This window comes from Camelus bactrianus, chromosome 8 (genome assembly GCF_048773025.1).
Source record: "Camelus bactrianus isolate YW-2024 breed Bactrian camel chromosome 8, ASM4877302v1, whole genome shotgun sequence".
Taxonomy (NCBI): domain Eukaryota; kingdom Metazoa; phylum Chordata; class Mammalia; order Artiodactyla; family Camelidae; genus Camelus; species Camelus bactrianus.
In genome coordinates, this window is record NC_133546.1 from 61,791,517 (window position 1) to 61,809,542 (window position 18,026).

Sequence of the window (18,026 nt, forward strand, 5' to 3'; positions counted from 1 at the left end):
TGTTATTTCAGTGCAGGACAGATCAGGTTGCATCTGGTTTTGGCTGGAAGACTGTAAACAATCAAAGGCTGGAAAGTGTCACTGCTCACAGAGCCCTGACTCTAAAACACCATCAGTGACTTCCATTATGTCTTTTCTTCCACCATCTGGACAGGGCCACAGATGGGATGGGAACCGCTGCTGCCCATATTTCATACAACAACAGAAAATACACTGAAGTCTATGAAAGTGCGGTTTTCTTTCTTAGGACAAGTGGCACAAAGCCCAGGAAGAGGCAGTTTGGTGACTTTGCCCAGATCTCTGGAGCTACCGGCCCTGCCTCCTGTGCAGGACTGCTTCACCCGACAGGGAAGGTACACGAGAGGACACAGTCATCCCCCTGACTCACTTCGCACTACTTGCTAAACTCCTTCTTGGGGGGCAGGGATAAAGATCAAGTAGAGAAACATAAAAATTGTCAGGAAGACAAGACTTCAGCATCAGACGCTCAGCCAGTTTTCACTTTCCTTCTGTGGGTTTCCCTCATCCCCCGCCCAGTTACACATGTACTTACTCCCTTCTGGAAGCAATTGTCATTTTACTTTCTATGCAGATCTGTGAAGGTGTCGGCTGGTGGCACTTGCTCAGAGCCTTCTGCACCTCTCTCGATGTCATTCCTGCTGCTGAGCCTCCCTACCAAGCACCCCATCATCTCAACATCAGATTCCATCCTTGTCAGAGGATGGCCCTGGGGAAGCTGATCAGTGGCTAGGTCTCCTGACCTTTCCGACCATCTCCAGGTTGCCCCTAGCAACACGCTTACAGGGAAAAAGAGAGAAGCTCAGGAACATTACTCCTGTCTCACAGTCCTTTGATGGGCAGCTTCCTGAGTTTGTAAGTTAGATCTCTCTATTCAGGGCCCTGGCCTTGAGTGTGTGACTGGAAGGAAAGCCTCCTTGAAAAGCCTAGATCATTTGGAGAGCTCATGAAATCGCTCGGGGTTGGGAGTAAAGGCAGCCTTAGCAATCACTGGTCCAATCCCTACATTTTTCAGCTGATGAAATTGGAGGTTAGGTGACTTGCAAGGCTGCAATGCTGGTGAGCGAGGAGCAGCCGCTCTCACATTCCAGTCTGCTTCCCGGAGGCCATCCGTCATAGATCTTTGGAGCGTCTGCTTCAGATGGGGAGGGCTGACTGTGTGTTGCTCCTACAATGCCCTCTTCAGCGCCCACGGGTGGTAGTCATCTTCCCCTCTCCCGGTTACGTCATCAAGCATGTATCATCTTGGAGGGCAGACAGCAAGAGAGACATGCTCCTCCTCTTCCTACACAGGCTTATATTTAACCTAATGTGTTTATCTGAGTGGCTAGATTCCATGGAGATTGGTGCCATAGAAATAAAGAGACCAAACCGTGCAGGCGATGGCACATGTGAAGGAGGCGAGAGAGAGACAGAAGAGAGACAGAGAGAGACAGATAGGAAGAGCGAGAAATAGAAAGCAAGGGGACAAGAGAGCAAGTGCATGAGACCCTGGAGGGTGAGGTGCCCAAGCAGGCAGGCTGTGAGGCAGGCAAAGTCCTTGGCAACTGGGCTCCCTCCCCGCGCTCCCTGAGAATCCCACCTCCACCCTGTTCACTCCTCTGGGGGAAATGACTGCCCGCCTCGCAGCATCTTCCAAGTCCTTCAACAGTTCATCCGAGACACGCACAATCTCACAGTAGAGATGGACCCAGAATGTACTCCAAACTGCCAGCAGCTGTGGTGTTATGTAGGGGAACGTCAAAGTAAGAATTAAGAGTTTATTTTCAAAGACAAAGTATAAGCACCTGAACCAGAGGAACAAAGAAGTGCAGTTAACAGTTGAGATGATTTTATTCTCAAATGGCCCCAGTTTCAAAATACAAACCAAAGTTTACGCTGAGCACAAGTGTAGACCTGAGAGCACAAACGATGTTGCTTCCAGTTAACCCTGTATCACAGAGCGGACATCTACACAACACCACTTGCTTAGTCTGCTGAAAGTCAAGAAGCAAAGGTCCAAAGATTCTTGTTTGGCTTTTTCCTACAAAACTTGTCAGCGAGTAAAGATCTGACTCTCCACATAGGCATATTTTATAAAATCTGTCTAAAATATGCCAATTGCTTGCTGGCTTCCTCATCCAAAGATGAATCTTCATAGCAATGGGAGGAAAGTGAAGACAGAGAGAAAATATTTTAAGCAGCAATAGAAGGACATTTGTAAACCTATCTTAAATACAACAGCCCTCTAAATCAGCATAGTACTGAATGGCCAATAAAATTTCATGTATGGGAGGGCTCACTCTAATGAACTGACTTACAATTTAGATTAAAGCGGTGTGCAGTCTTTAATAATAAAGTCGGCCCTCCATACCCGTGAGTTCTGCATCTATGGATTCAACCCACCGAAGAACAAAACTATTTGAAAAAAGTTCCAGAAAGTTCCAAAAAGCAAAACTGGAATTTTTCAGGGGATAGCAGCTATTCACACGGCATTTACATTGTATTAGATGTTATAAGAGACGATTTAAAGGAAAGAGGATGTGCACAGGTCATATGCGAATACTATGCCATTTTACATAAGGGACTCCAGTGTGGATTTTGGTATCTGAGGTGGGTCCTGGAACCAATCCATCACAGATGCCAATGGATGACTGTACCTACAATTTTTTTTAATCTCTTTTTTTGTGGGAAAGGGTGGTAACTAGATTTTTTTTTAGTTATTTTTTTAACCGAGATACTGGGGATTAAACTCAGGACCTCCTGCATGCTAAGCACGTGCTCTGCCACTGAGCTATATACCCTTACCCAACTTACAATTTTTTAAGTGTCTTTCTATATGCAAGCATGTATTAAGTATTATAGATCACGGTTTTCTTTGATTCTCTCAGTAAACCCTATTTCGCTGACGAGCACTCAAGACTCAGTGAAGTTAAATAACCTGTGCACGTGCACAGCACCGGCAAACTGTGCGGCCGAGCTTTAAACGCCAGCAGTCCGACTCCACAGCTCAACCATCACAACACACCCCAAAGTCCCTGAAATATTCTATGTCCAGAAAAGGTGATACATAATTTATTTAGTCCATAAAAAGAATGCTGATCCGTTATATTGCCTGATAACTGCAAAATAACCTTCCATTGTTCCAAAGAAAATATATGTTTCTGAATCTTAAAATTTAACTGTGGGAGAGGAGAGAGAAAGACTGGGCAGGTGGGAAATAACCGTATAACAAGGAAGGCATTCTGTTAGATCTTAGTCTTTTTAACTCGATCCCACTAAATTTTTAGCACAGCTTTTTGATAAGGAAGTTTGCCACATCTCTAGGCAAGAATGGAACCAAAGGCCATGCACATTTGCATATTAAATAAATACATATTCAGAAGTTCATTATGTCTGCTGCTGTCCAATCTCTAAACCAAATGGCCTGTCATTATGACAGCTGAGAGGGTGTATGGACTGTTGCAGGATTACAGTGTTCACAGCTGAGGCTCTCCCTTTCCCGTGTACAACAGCTAACACTGACTGTAAGTCAACAGAACTCGAATAGACCTGCCCCTCATCGCGTTGGGAAGTTAGATCACAGGTCATAAACAGCGCTTGCCTTGACCTTGCCTGTGATGAAGTCTGCTGTTGGTAATACCGATCAGACTGTTTGTCAGTGCCTTGATATCCTTGTCAAAACACAATGAGAACTACTCAGTGTGGTTTCTTATACATGGCTGGTAAAAATAAACTGTTAAATAAATTATGATAGTAGCTACGATTTATTGAACGCCTACCATGTGCCCTGTGCCATGTATTTCACAAATATCTCCAAATCTCATAAAAACCATGCAAGGAAAGTGGTATCATATTCACTTTTCTGATATGAAACTGAGGTACTTAAAAAATTAACTGGCTTACTCTAGACTGAATAGCTTGTGCCTGGCAGAGCAGATTTAAAGCCAATTCAGGCTAATGCCAAAGTTTTATTATTTCAACCATAGAAGGAAGGGAAAGAGGGAAAGAGAGAGGGAGGGTGAGGGTAGGGGTGGCGGGTAAGGGGAAAAATCTGAAAACTTTTTTTGAATTTGCACAACTTCAGGATTTTACCTCTTTCACACATTATGACAACAGTTGTAAAAAGAAGAAATTATAATTTGTGCGTTCTCTGATAATCAAATTGTCTGTGAGACATGCAAAACATTGATCAGACATGCCCATAATGAGTGGAAAGAAATACTGTAGGCAGATGTTTTCAAAAGGCAAACCAGGGTAAGCAGAGTGTTGAAGATACCAATTTTCATGATTGCTGCCTTTGTTATTTTGTTTCATTGTCCTTCACCCTGCCTGGTCTAAAAATATAAAATAGCATGACAGAAAATTCGTTTTCAAGGCGAGTTATCTTTTGAAAAGCCATGAGAAAAAAAGTGAGTTAAAGGATAGAATTTCTAGAATATTCCCTTTCTCCCTTCGGTCTTCACATTTGCCTCACATTATGTATGTGTGACTTTGCCTTGACTCATCCCACTAGTCATGAAATTCAAAAAGCAAGAGATACACTCTTGAAAAGAAGTCAGCAAAGAGAAAATAGAACAAAAAACAAAAAAAAACTTGATGTTTTTGTGTATTCCAAAGTGTTTTTCCTCTTACAAAATTTTTTCTGCATTTTTTTCTAGTTGCCGACAAATAACTTTTAGGGAAATAAATGTGAGCAGACTTGGTCAAGTGACTGGGATGAAGCGAAGGCTTCGCCATCTGTGAGAAGTACATTAGAATAGAATCGCTCCAGGGAAAGGTTATCTGTGTTGCCTGCTTATTTATGAAATGACATTTAAATAAAAGCACTGGTTCGCTTTTTATTGATCCCTCTATGTTAAAAGGCATCTCAAAGAGAAGTGTGGCATGAATAACGAATCATGGGCTGCTTGTGCAGATGGAAAACCTCACAGGCTCTGTGTGTGGAGATCCATGGTGACTGCAAGCTATTTGAGGAAATTTGTATCCTGGGGCTTCTCATCACACTGTCTTGCAAAAAGTCAACACATCGATGCGTAGACATTTTCATAGTCTCTCAAAAACAAGTTTCTGAAGTAGTTGCCTAGATATACAGTGAGGTTTTGCATATACCTTGCTAACCTATAGGCTGAGATTAATGAGAATGGGTGTGGGTGTGGCTCGGGGATAAAGAGGGAGAGGGAACTAACAATTTAGGGCAACTTTTTTGAAATTCTAAGCCACCTAATGTTGAAACTTAGTATTTTCTTTGCCTGGGGATGATGCTGGTCTTGGTTCCCCAGTTTTATTGCAAATTACCATGTTGGGAATACATGGGTCCTCCAGAATGAAAACTCGAATTCATTCTCTGAGAGATATGTCTGAAAAGCTATGTCATCTGGAACTGCTCAAACTCCATAATTTTGGAGGGTCTCCCACCCCACCACTTCAGTAAGTACTAATTTCAGATTTTAAATCTGACCTATTCACTTGAAACTTTTATCTCTCTAGGCTCTATTTCCTTATACAACTTGTACTCAAACTTCCTTATCTCTTGTCTTGACCTAAAACGAATAGACTGCTAGTTATTTCTCTAGCAAAAATGGATTTATTTGGGATCAGCTGAGGATTGCAGTTTGGGGTCTTCAACCGTGATGAGCCACATGCAAGTCTCACGTGACAATGTAAGAAGAGTACTTATAGTGAGGAAAAGGAAGTAGGGAGGGCGATTGTAAACAAAGTGTCCATGGTTTTCCATTGGCTGAGTCCTTGCCAGGAAAGAAGAGTTTTCCTCTTCCTCTTGGGTTCTGCTATTATTGCAGAACATGAGAGATATTTAGGGTCTCTCAACCCTATTTAACTGAGATTTCTGTTTATTACTATTTTTACATTTCTCCCTTTTGATCAAAACTTTCTCTGAAAGCATCTCTGATCAAGAATCAGGTTTACTTAGTCTCAGTGTCTTTTTGTCCCTCAGTGTCAGGAATGAACTTTCCTGGGTGTAGCGTCCCACACTGGAGGGGAAGTTCACAGATTGGAAACATACTGAGGTCACATCTGAGTAACAAGAAAGGGTAGGAGGGAGAGCTCTCAGGAACTTCATATCTAAAGTCCATATATTATCAAGATTATAGACATTGGCGATCATTCGATGGCTTATGTAAGTTTGGTGGCACAAAGATTGATTAGGTCTGTGCCTGGTGGGCCCTTTCTAGAGAGGGGTTGAAGAGAGTACTTCTGGAGGTGTCATTTCCAATAGACAAAACCTCCAGTTTGTGAGGTGTGATACTTAAGGTCGTTGTGTCCTGAGAGAACCCTGTGAAAAATTGCTCTATCAAAACATGGTTATTTTTATCAGAAGCAATTAAGCCTTTGCAATATTAAGGTATTTCTCCTTTCATCAGCTGTGGTTAAAAAGAGGCAGGAGCCGGACACATTGAGTGTCCTCTGAATATCTTTAAGGGTGAGAATTTATAAGTTCCAAAAGGGGTGGATCTAAGCTTTAGAGGGACCAACAGCAAAGCTTTTGGCCAAGACAAATTTTGCCAATTGAGTATTAATAATGCCATTAGTGTGTTTCACTAAACGAGAGGGTTGAGGGTGGTAAGCACAGTGAAAGTGCGCTTACTGGCCAAACAGTGCAGACTGGTCAGAGTACCTAACTGGTAAAGTGCGTTCCGCAGTCACTGGGACATTTGAGAGGAATTTCTCAGCTGGAGATAATATTTTCCAAAAGAACTTTAGCCACAGAAGAGGCAGTCTCCCGTCTGCAAGGGAAGGCTTCAGTCCAGTGGGAAAACATATAGACCATGGCCAAAATGTATTTATATTCATGAGATAAAGGAAGTTGTATGAAATCCATTTGCCAGACTTTGAATGATCCATTAGGCAGTATAATGTCTGTGAGCCACACAAACGGGCTTCTCTGGGTTGTAGTTTGGGTAAATGGGACAAGTGAAGGAAGTATTTCTGTAGTCTTGCTAATGTTTCCCACCAATATTGATTCATTAAGGCTATCATTTTGTCAGGAGACCAATTTAATGCATGTACAGTGGTGAGGAGTGAGAATTTTAGAGTCTCCAGTAAGACTGGGGTGTCATTTGAAGAAAACCTTTCTCTTTTTTATTAAACCAACAAGTGTTAAATTTCCAATCCTGTTCTTCCTTTTCTGACACCGTTTGGGGTTCTCTATCCAGGTTTTCTAAGTTATCTGGGGGGGAAAGATCCCTTTAGACTATGACAGAGGGTTTGACTGCTGCTAGTGCCTTTAAGGGAATATTCCTTGTGGAGAGGTCGGCAAGTTGAGTTCCCTTAGTTCCAGAGAGTCGAGTTTACAATGTCCTGGAATATTACTAATAGCTAAAGTGGCAGGTAAAAGTATTGCATCGAATAATTCCTGAACATAGAGGCCCATTTAAATTTTTATTACCATTGGAAGTAAGTAAGCCATGTTGCTTTCATGACATTACAAAGTCATTGGCTACTCTGAAAGCATGTGCTCTCAGTGTAAATATTCACAGTTTCGTCCTTGGCTAAAGGACAGTTTTATTTAAGAGCATATAATTCAGCCTGTTGGGATGAAGTAGCCACAGGTAAGGATGCTGTCCGAACAACATCAGAAGGACCTGCAGTAGTGTCCCCAGCACTATATTCGCCTGTGTTGCCTTTTGAATAAAAGCCATCAGTGAACACTTAGAAGTCAACGTTACCCAGTAGAATTTCCTATGGATTATCATGAGGAGCCAGGAGGTGATCCATCAGCATTAAGCTGCCGTGAGGGACTTTGTCAGTGATGGAGGGGCAGAAGAGTAGCAGGATTAAGGTTAACACAAAATGAAAGGGCTATGTGAGGAGCAGTTAACAAAAGGACTTCATAGGAGGCAGGGCAGCTGACGGAGAAACGCTGAGTGTGATGAGAATTCATAGGGACTCCTGCTGCACGAGGTGCCAAAATGGTCAAAGGGGACCCTGCAACCATTTTCTTAGTGGCCTTAATGAAAAGGCGGTGGTCATAATGGCTCTAACATAAAGGCCTCCAGGCCACATGGTTCAGTTTCTGTCTATAACACCCTAGGGGTCAGTGATAAAACCCCAGTATTTGGGGGATGAGTACACCAAGGGCATTCCCTTTCCTTTCCTATACAAAAAGGAAAAAGGGATCTGATCACTGGAATGCCCAAGTTCAGGTAGGCTCATCAAACTCTCTTTTAAGGTCTTGAAGACTATATTTTTATCCAGTTCTTCGAATAAATACAGATCGGGGCTACCATTGAGTAAAACATAGCAAAATTTTGTCCAGGAGAGAGAAATCTGGGATGTAATTTCAGTAATTACCAACTAGAATGAGAAAACCTTGCAGCTGGCACCTAATTTTGGATTTTGAGAATCCTAGGACTGCGAAATCTATCTGGATCTAGGGGTAGCCCTTGTTCTGAAACCAGATGCCCTAAACATTGAACCTGGATTTGTGCGAACTGCAATTTTCCTTTGGCAACCTTAAGTCCCTTTGAGGCTAAAAGTTTTAGCAAGTGGATGCTGTCTTCTTGGGAGGAGGCTTGAGAAGGAGAGCAATCATATACATATTGCAGCAAGGGAGATCTCTAGGGAATTTTATATCCTCCAGATCAGCCTTCAGGATTTGTGGGGAAATAAGAAGAAATCTCAGTAAAACCCTGCGGCATTACTATCCAGGTGAATTGTTTTTTTCTTTCCAAGTGAAGACAAAAAGGTACTGGGTAGCTTCATCAACAAGAAATACACTACATAAATCAACGGCAGTAAATAATTAATTTCCAGTGGGAGCGGATGTTAGTAACATGAGGGTTAGAAGCAACAAAACGTTGAGGGATAACAATGTTGTTTATTGCTCAGAGGTCCTGGACAAAGCTCCTAGGTTTTCTCATTTTCAAACGGGAGTGTTCCAAAGGCTAGTGTAAGGAATAATGAGGTCTCAAGCCTTGTAATCATCTATTATGGGCTTTATGCCTTGGAGGGCTTCTATACTTAAAGGGTATTGATTAATTCTGGGAAGAGATTTGGAAGAATCTGTTTGAATTTAGATGGGAGGTGCACTGTGAATTTTGACAGTATCAATTGGAGATTTTGCTCTTAAGGAGTGTGGTAGCTGATTTAATAGAGACAAATGATCAGTGTTCCCAGAATCAGCTCTAGTACCGTCAAAGACAGAATAAATAAAAGATGTCAAAGGGCCATTTAATCCACCTGGTTGGCTGCTTTGATAATTACTGTCAAGTTCTAGAATCATTTCCTCCTTTGGGAGAAAGAAATTCTGGTATGATACTTGTCTAAGAAGTCTCAGCCTAATAAATGGATAGAAGGAGGAACAAAGGAGACACAGGTGTGCATCTCTCAAAGGACCTAAACGAAAAGAAACAGGTTCAGAGTCAGGAACCTCTTGAGGTTCATTAGAGATTCCACTATTTGAGCTGTTTTAGCACTCCGAGGCACTGCTGCTTTACAGTAGTGAGGCTGGGCACCATGAGTGTGGCTCCAGTGCAAATTAGGACTGGGAGATTCATCTCTAATCTGGAGGAATGTTTCTCTGAGTTGATTAAGAGGGAGGATTGGGAAGAGACCCTGTAGTTACTTGAAGCTTGGTCACTGAGAATTGGGAGGATACTGGAAAGGCTGGTTATAGGGATGAAGGTGTCTGAAGTGCTTAAATTTATAACAATCTCTTTTCCAGCATCCTAGGTCTTTGCATAGTAGCAGAAACTAGAGGGGTTTTGGTTTCCTTTAGGAGCCTTCATATGCTGGAGTTAAGTCAAGAATTTTGGTGGTTTTCCTTTGAGATGACTTCATCTGGAGTGTGAGGGAGCTGGTTTGTCAGATTAACTTAATCTGGAGTGGACATAGTTTCCCTCCTCATCCTGGTCCTTTTTGCTTGAAGGAAAAGGTCTTGGTTCAGTCCTTTAATAAACATAGATTTAAAAGCTACTTGGGTGGAATCAACATCCAAAGGAAGACCAGAATTTTCTTAGATGACTGGATAAAGAAGTTATAGCATATTTATACAATGGAATAGTACTCAGCCATAAAAAAGAATAAATAATACCATTTGCAGCAGCATGGATGGGTCTGGAGATTGTCATGCTATGTGAAGTAAGCCAGAAAGAGAAAGAAAAATACCAAATGATATCACTTATATGTGGAATCTTAAAAAAAAAAAGGCACAAATGAACTTATTTACAAAACAGAAACAGACTCACAGACATAGAAAACAAACTTATGGTTATCGAGCCAGGGGGTGGTGGGGGGAGGATAAATTGGGAGTTCAAGATTTGCAGATACTAACATATAAAATAGGTAAATGACAAATCCATACTGCATGGCACAGGGAACTATATTCAATACCTTGTATTAACTTATGGTGAAAAACAATATGAAAATGAATATAGGCATGTTCATGCATGACTGAAGCATTGTGCTGTACACCAGAAATTGACACAACATTGTAAACTGACTATACTTCAATAATATATATATATATATATATATATACAAAAAAAATCTGAAGTCCATTGGAATAATAATGAACAGGTTTGTAGGATTTTTATGTGTAAGCAGGAATTTCATTCCAATTAACAGACTTTAGAAAAGCCCTAGGAACTGCTGGATGAGCTTGCCTAGCAATTGTCTGAGTCTGATCACATAACAAGTCAGCACGCTGTTCTCCCACTTGTAATTCTAGCGACCATTCGGGATTTTCCTAATTAGCAGCTTTCACCCAATGCTGGGCCTGGCCTTCACCAACAAGCATATGAACTAGCTGAGGTAAGTCAGAGAATCTAGGCTGATAAGTTTGAAAGACTATATTAAATTCCTCAGCAAATCTGTGAGGATTTGCAATTACTTTGGGAAAATATTTGACTATGGCTTCAAGTTCCTCTTTAGTCCAGGGAATATAAGATATTAAGGGTTTAGCCTCCGATCCTCAGAAGGCTTAATTTTAAAGGAAGAATTTCTGACAAGTTCAGAGGAAAAAGAAATGGAGAGCGTTTCAGAGAAAAAGGGAACTTTGGTGAGGGAATTACTCTGGGGGAACTGAGGAATTAGGGGAGGAGTGGGCAGTGTAGGAGGAAAGGAGGAAGATGACACCCCAGGTGGAACGTGAGACAAAGAAGCCAAAGAAGAGGACCCTGAGGAGCCAGGAGCCATTTTATCTTTAATTGTTTGCCTCAGTTCATCTTAAAAGTTCCCCATAGTGACCACTGATACTCTAACCTGTCTTTGTCGCTCCATTTAGTTAGAAGTGCACATAAGGAAGGACCTCGGTTTTTAAAGATAAAATTGGCCAGAGTCCCTGCAGGGACACAAACTAAGAACGTATTTAGCTAACTGCGATCCCATTTCTCAGAGAGTATTCTACAGAATAAAAGAATACTTTCTGAAAAGCTTAAACAGCTCAAATAACTAAATTCAAACAGCTTAAATGGTTCAAATACCTCAAACAGCTTGTGACTCAAACAGTTCAAATAGAATACAGGCTTAATATCAGCCAGTTCTAAGGGAACAGCTTGGTCCCAGTAGAGCCAGGCTGAAGGCTTCCATACCAGTTCCCACAGAACAGCCTCTATTCCAAAGTGTTGCACAATTCAGGCACAGTTTCAGTGAACCAACCCCTGTTCCCAAAGGAACAGGCCAAGGTCTTCTCAGACAGTTTCATCTGAAACAATCTGATCTCAAAATCAGACCAAAGTGCCAAATGAGTACTTGTATGCAGAACAAGGCCTTAACCAGCAAGGACAAAATCTTAAAATAAATCCTGAATATAAAGCCTAGAGATCTTCAAATGCAAGGAAGGTGGAGGCTGAAATCCAGGGGAAAGACATAGCTTCAAACTCCAGGGCCAGCAAGAAAAACGGTGAGAGGCAATGGGCCCAATGTGGGCACCACACTTGTTCATTCACCAGCCCAGCAGTCTTTGGGGAGTCTTTTCTAGTCCTCATATGCGCAACCAAAATGTTGACCTAAAACAGACTGCCAGTTATTTCTCCAGGGGGGAATAAAACGTGGGGGGGGGGAGCATATTTGAGATCAGCAAAGAATTGCAATTCGGAGTCTGCAACCACTGTCAGCCATGTGCAAATTCCCGCATGGCAAGGGAAGGAGAGTGATTTTATAGAGGGAAAAAGGAAGTTGGGAGAGCTGTAGTAAACAGAGTCCATGGCTTTTCATTGACTGAGTCCTTCTTCTTCTTGTGCTCTGCTGGCATCACAGGGTGTGACAGCTCCCCATTTTGGCCTCCTGACTATTTGATTGAGGTTTCTGTATATTAATTTTTTACACTTACTACTATACTCTTTCTTGAGCTCACAATTTCCCTACATGAGCACACTTTGCTTAACAGCTTTTAAAATAGAAGTAAACCATTTGCCATAGATCACATTTTGCAAATATTTAACATTAACTTCTAACTTTCACTTAAATTTTATTGCCTTGTAGTCTTCTGCCCCTTGAGTCCAAATCTTGAGATTTACGTCCCAGGGCAAAACTGTAAGCTTACATAGCACACCAGAGAGAAGAGTTTTTAAATTCCTTTAGCTTTTCTAAGCCTTGAGAACATTGAGTTGTATCTTCTAAGGACTTTGACCCTTCCTCCCATGCAGGCTGCATCCTGGGGCTTCTTGTCTTATGGAAAGATGAGGACAGCAATTAAGGGAAGTAAAAGAGAAGACTGGCCCAGCCAGTCCCAGAGTACAGGTAGGAAGATGGGAGACAGAGAAAGGGAAACAGAAGTGGTAGAGATAGTCAGCCATGTGAGTTCAGTCTAAGTTCTAATCTCCCTCCTCTATTGCAATAGCCTTAAATGAAGTCTTCCTTAACTGTTTACCTTTGGTGCAATTTTTGCTTTGACAATGGAAAGAGAAAAACAAAACCAAAAATCTCCAAAATGCTAGTGGTTTTTTTATCTATTAAATTTATCACCTCAAATTAAATCATCATATTAGAATAAAGGTTTTTATCTTTGCATTTATTTCATTTTATCCAGCAGGCAAAGCCTGGGAGTATAAACAGAATAGCTTCACATGAAATAATCAATATTTATCTGCATATCATACCATTAGAGTTCCCCTTTACCATTTGTCACATTCACCCTAAATTTTCAACATTCTGCTCTGTGGCATCAGTGTCTACCAGAATATTGGAAGGTCCTAGAAGACAAGAACCCTTCTCCTATCCTTATCCATCACAGAGCTAGGTATAAATTAGAACATTCAAATATTTGTTTAATCCACTCATCAGTTAATATTAATGAGCAAATTTTGTGTGCCAAATAGTGTGCTAAATGCTAAGACTGAAAAAAAAACGTGGATCATGGTCCTAATTTTTAAGCATTTACAAGTTGAGAAGAAAAGACATACACATGACAATGGGTAAATTACAAAATTGAGTGCACCTTTTGACTGAGTTATTTAAAAAATAAGGTATTTTGGAAGCTTAGAAAAACAATTGGAACAAGAAAGGAAAATACAGAACTTGAACTGGAACATCTTAAAATTTTGTTTTATTTTATTTTAAATTTTTTAAAAGATTCACTCAACAAATGTTTTTTTTTTTATTTTAATTTTTGCAGGGGGAGGTAATTAAGTTTACTTATTTATTTAATATTTAAATGGAGGTACTGGGGATTGAACCCAGGACCCTGTGCATGCTAGGAAGGCATTCTACGACTAAGCTACACACACCCCACCTTTAAAATTTTGTTTTAAAAACTACTAAACTTACACAAAAGTAGAAGATACAGTAATCCCCTGCCAGTAACCATCTACCCATCGCTTAGCTCCAACAACTATCAATATTTTTCCCTATTGTTTCAACTATCCCCTTTTGAAATGGACCTTGAAAGATGGGCAGCATCCTTCAAATGTCACCCCATGTGATAAGACTTCTTGCTACTTCTTGGGCTCTGATTTGCTTACCAAAATTTTCCTTGCTCGCTTTGCTTCAGCCAGCCTAGCCTCCTTCCTTCAGAATCATATACTGAAGTACACTTGTGCCTCAGGGCCTTTGCATTCAGCCTGACCCACCCCCACACACACACACACTACACAATGTGCCCCCCTCTTTGTGCAGGTCTCTGTTCTGACAGATTCTAGGCAGAGAGACCTTTGCCAATATTTCAAATAGCATCTTCTGTCCCCGTTAGCCTGATTTTCATTCTCCATAACATTTATCACTATCTGAATTGTGCACACAATCTCTTTTCCCATTTATCATCTGCCACCCCCACTAGAATGTAAGTTTCATGAAGGCTGGTACTATGTCACAGGACCTAGTATATAGCAGGTGCTTGACAGATAGCTGTTCAATGGACGAATAAAAGAATAAATGCCATTCCCTTTGCTCAAAAAACTTCCGTGGTTTCTCACTATATAGAAGTGAGAATGGGTGGCCTTTGGGCTAAATTCAAGTGATAGAAATGTTTCATCTGAACTGCACAAAGTTTTAAAAATTTAAATCAGTTGATGGCATATAGAGATGAAGAGATTTCACACAAAATCATCTTTAAATGACTTTTTCAAGTGAGAATAAAATCATTCTTTAAATAACTTCTTTAAAACCTTGAAAGACCTTGACTGCTGGTCTCATAGCCTCACATGGCAACAATGGAGTATAAGAAGCGGTTGGCTGACCCCTCACGCAAGGCACGAGCCACCTGGTGGCCTCCACCATTCCTGTTGTCCTTTGCTGTTCACCGGTGTGCTTGCCTGACTCATGCATTTACAGTCCCTGCCAAATCCTGTGGGCACTCTAGTTCATAAATCCTACCTCTAGGGTCTCCTTACAGGAATTGCTTCTGAGAATCATCTGTACTTTTCAGCTCTGCTGCTTTCACCTTGACTCCAGTTGCCCAAGTGTAAAAGAATCACCTCCCACTTCTGACAACTCAGTCACCCACGATTTTGTGTTAACCGCATGGAGTGGGCTCACGTGTTTCTACCGATCCTCGGTTTAGTCTTTCCTCCTCAATTTATATATTTCTAATTCCAAAAGGCCAGGTCCTAGGTTATTTCCTACCTACTCATTTTCTTTTGATAACTGAATAGTGGAAATAAAAGAGTAACTACGAGGTAAGAAAACAGCACACTGTTTCTATGCTAATCGGAGGTCCTGCCTTCAAACACAGCCCAGGACAGTTTCTATGAATCTTCCCAACCTCCTGTAACCTCCTCTCCCCTCCCAAATTTTGCATTAAATAATCAAATCAGTGACCTGAGATCAGCCAGATGGGAATTAACTACCAATCCAACAGCCTCTCAGGAATGGCATTTCCTCCCTGTTCACCCATGATTTTGAGATTGACACTTTAGGTGAAATCTTTTTTTATTCTCCTTTTTCCCCCATGGAGGAAAGAAATCTCATCCTTGGGATTTACAATGGAGTATAATACTTTGTCAAATTTATTTGACAAATGGTAATTCATTCCAGATGAGGAGATACTTCTAATAATTTAAGTAGAAGTCATCATCCTTTCAAGAAATTAAAGACAAAAGCAATCAGAATGACAAATGAAATCATTTCATTGGTAAAAAAAAAATAAATGAATAAATAAATCTAGCACATGAAACAGCAAGGTCCTTTGCTCTTATAGCAAAGTCATGAGCATCTGTAATTGAAATAGGATGATTCTGTCACCAAGTAAAGGCAAGGTGTTGCAAAGACCAGAGAGGCAGCCCTGGTGCTGGGTGGGGTGGGGGATCTGGTGATCTTATGCCAAATGGAATAGGTAACTGGCTGCAATGGCAAAGGAGCTCGTAATTAATATAAATGGGGATATTTACAGGGTGACCAAAGAGAGACAAACATACAGAGAGAGATGGAGAGACAGAGAGAAGAAAGAACAAAGCTCTAAGAGCATGAGATTTGTTTGAACGTCTTCTGAAGGTGTGTTAATTTTCTCCCTGACTTCTGCGTAGGCATCCTAAAGACCTCTTAGGGTCTTATGAGTAAGATTTAGGATCACGTGTCTAATTAACAGAGAAAAACAAATAACAAAAATTATGACAATGAAAATACGTAAGTATAAGGGTAACCCTCTTCCCTTCCGAGATCCTGCCTGGGGAAAATTGGAGCTTCCAGCACTTAGACCCTCTCCAGGAAGTACTGGGAACATACTGGTGTGCGATTTCCTGTCCTTATCGAAGGGGCGACAGATTCACCTAGAGAAACTGGTGAGAGGTTGACACGGGTGGGTTGGCATTTCTCCCCTGGGCAGGCATGCCTCAGCAATGACTGCTCACTTGTACTCCGTCTCTTATGATCTATCTGATGCTTCTTGTCTTACAGGTCAGCAAAGCCACAGCTCTTCAACGCCTCTTGTTTCCCATACAACAACCAGAGGCTCCTCCCCAGTGTTTCAGCTTTTTGTCTAATACGTACACAACACTGATAGAAAAGACATGTTGGTTCTATGTAGCTCCTTGTGTCTGCTATCAGTTGGTTCAGAATCCAACAGAGAGATGTCATTAATTAGACTCCCAACTCCCCAAAATGTAAAGCTGAATCTCCACTTTCTTCTTCTGGCAAACAACCGAGAAACGTCTCCCTTCCTAAGGCCTGCTTCCAGGGTTCTAATTTCCTCTATTTCGCACATGTAAAGCCACACAGGTTAAGCCTCTCGTTCATTCGCTCATTCAGCCTCTGTCAAACCCTGTAATAGATGTTCTTACTCTAGGGGGCTCACAGATGGGCTGGAAGGGCCCATGAATCTCTGAAATGAAGGAGCATGTGCAATTTTTTCTAGAAATGGGACAAAAACTTTTCCCTTATTCCCAAAGTGTTCCATAACGTAAAAAATGTTCCACTGAGACACCGAGACAAGCAAAGAGGCAATTTCAATGGGAAAGAGGTTCCCATACTTTGTCTTTTTTGTCTCATTAATGTTTTCATGTGCCCTTAGGTTAAAAGAAATACCTAAGACTTCAATTTATTAAGTAGCTAGGTCTAAGTAACTTAATACAGCAGTCCCTGTGATGTTCAACAGCTCTCCATATTTAAATTAAAAATTAAAAATATCCTGTGAATTTGCTGAAGCACCCCGGGAAACCTCAATGCACACTTGGCGAAGCTCAGATACAGAGCAATAAACATGATGATAGAAGGAAACCAGAGCGTGAAAGGTCCTAGGGGAGCCTGAGTGCCAGGGAAGACTCCTTGGAGGGTATTTGTCTAAGACAAGTGTAGACGGATGCTCAGAATTTAAGGTAAAGATGGGCTTGTGTAGGGGGCAGGTATTTCATGAGCAGGAATGTCTATGGTCCTGGAGTGGGGAGGGTTTGGTTTGACAGGAGTGACAAGCACAAAGGTGAGAGGAGAGCGTGTGATGAAGAAGAGGCTGCAGGGTGGACATGACCCAGTGAATGCAAGACCTTTTAACTGTTGAACTATTTAAACCTCATCTCTCATTCAAATTATCCTTGGCTGTGGTCTACAAAGTGCAGTGACGTGATCAGACTGTAGGCTTTTAGCAAGCTCTCCCTGGCTGCAAACAGAAAACAGATTCAGGGCAGCAAAACTGGAGGCAGCAAGACTAGCTAGTTTCCAAGTACTCCAAGTAAAAGCAGTCACAAACAGCACGATGCAAAAAGGAGCTGGGGAAAAGCTGAGTACTAGCTCTTCCTCCTCTCTGCCTTTAAACAATTCTATCTGCCAACAAAGACAGTAAAAATTCCCTGGGTGGGGCCTCACCTTTGCAGTAGACCAAGGCCAAGGACTTCATGCATTATCACCAGTTCTTACAACAATTTCATAAAACAATATTATTGCCCCCATTTTACTGATTAGGAAATAAAAACAAAGAGTTTTTGGAACTATTCCATCACACATCTAGAAAGTGGTGGAACAGGATTTAAACAGCATTTGATTCCAAAGCTGTCCCCATTCTAATACACAGCAGTGTCTCTGAAAAATTTTCCTTATATATTGATTGAATTCCACTGGAATGTAAGATAAATTAAGACAAGATTTTAGTCTGCTTTGGTCACAACTGGGGCCCAGAATAGTGCCTGGCACATAGTTGGCACTTA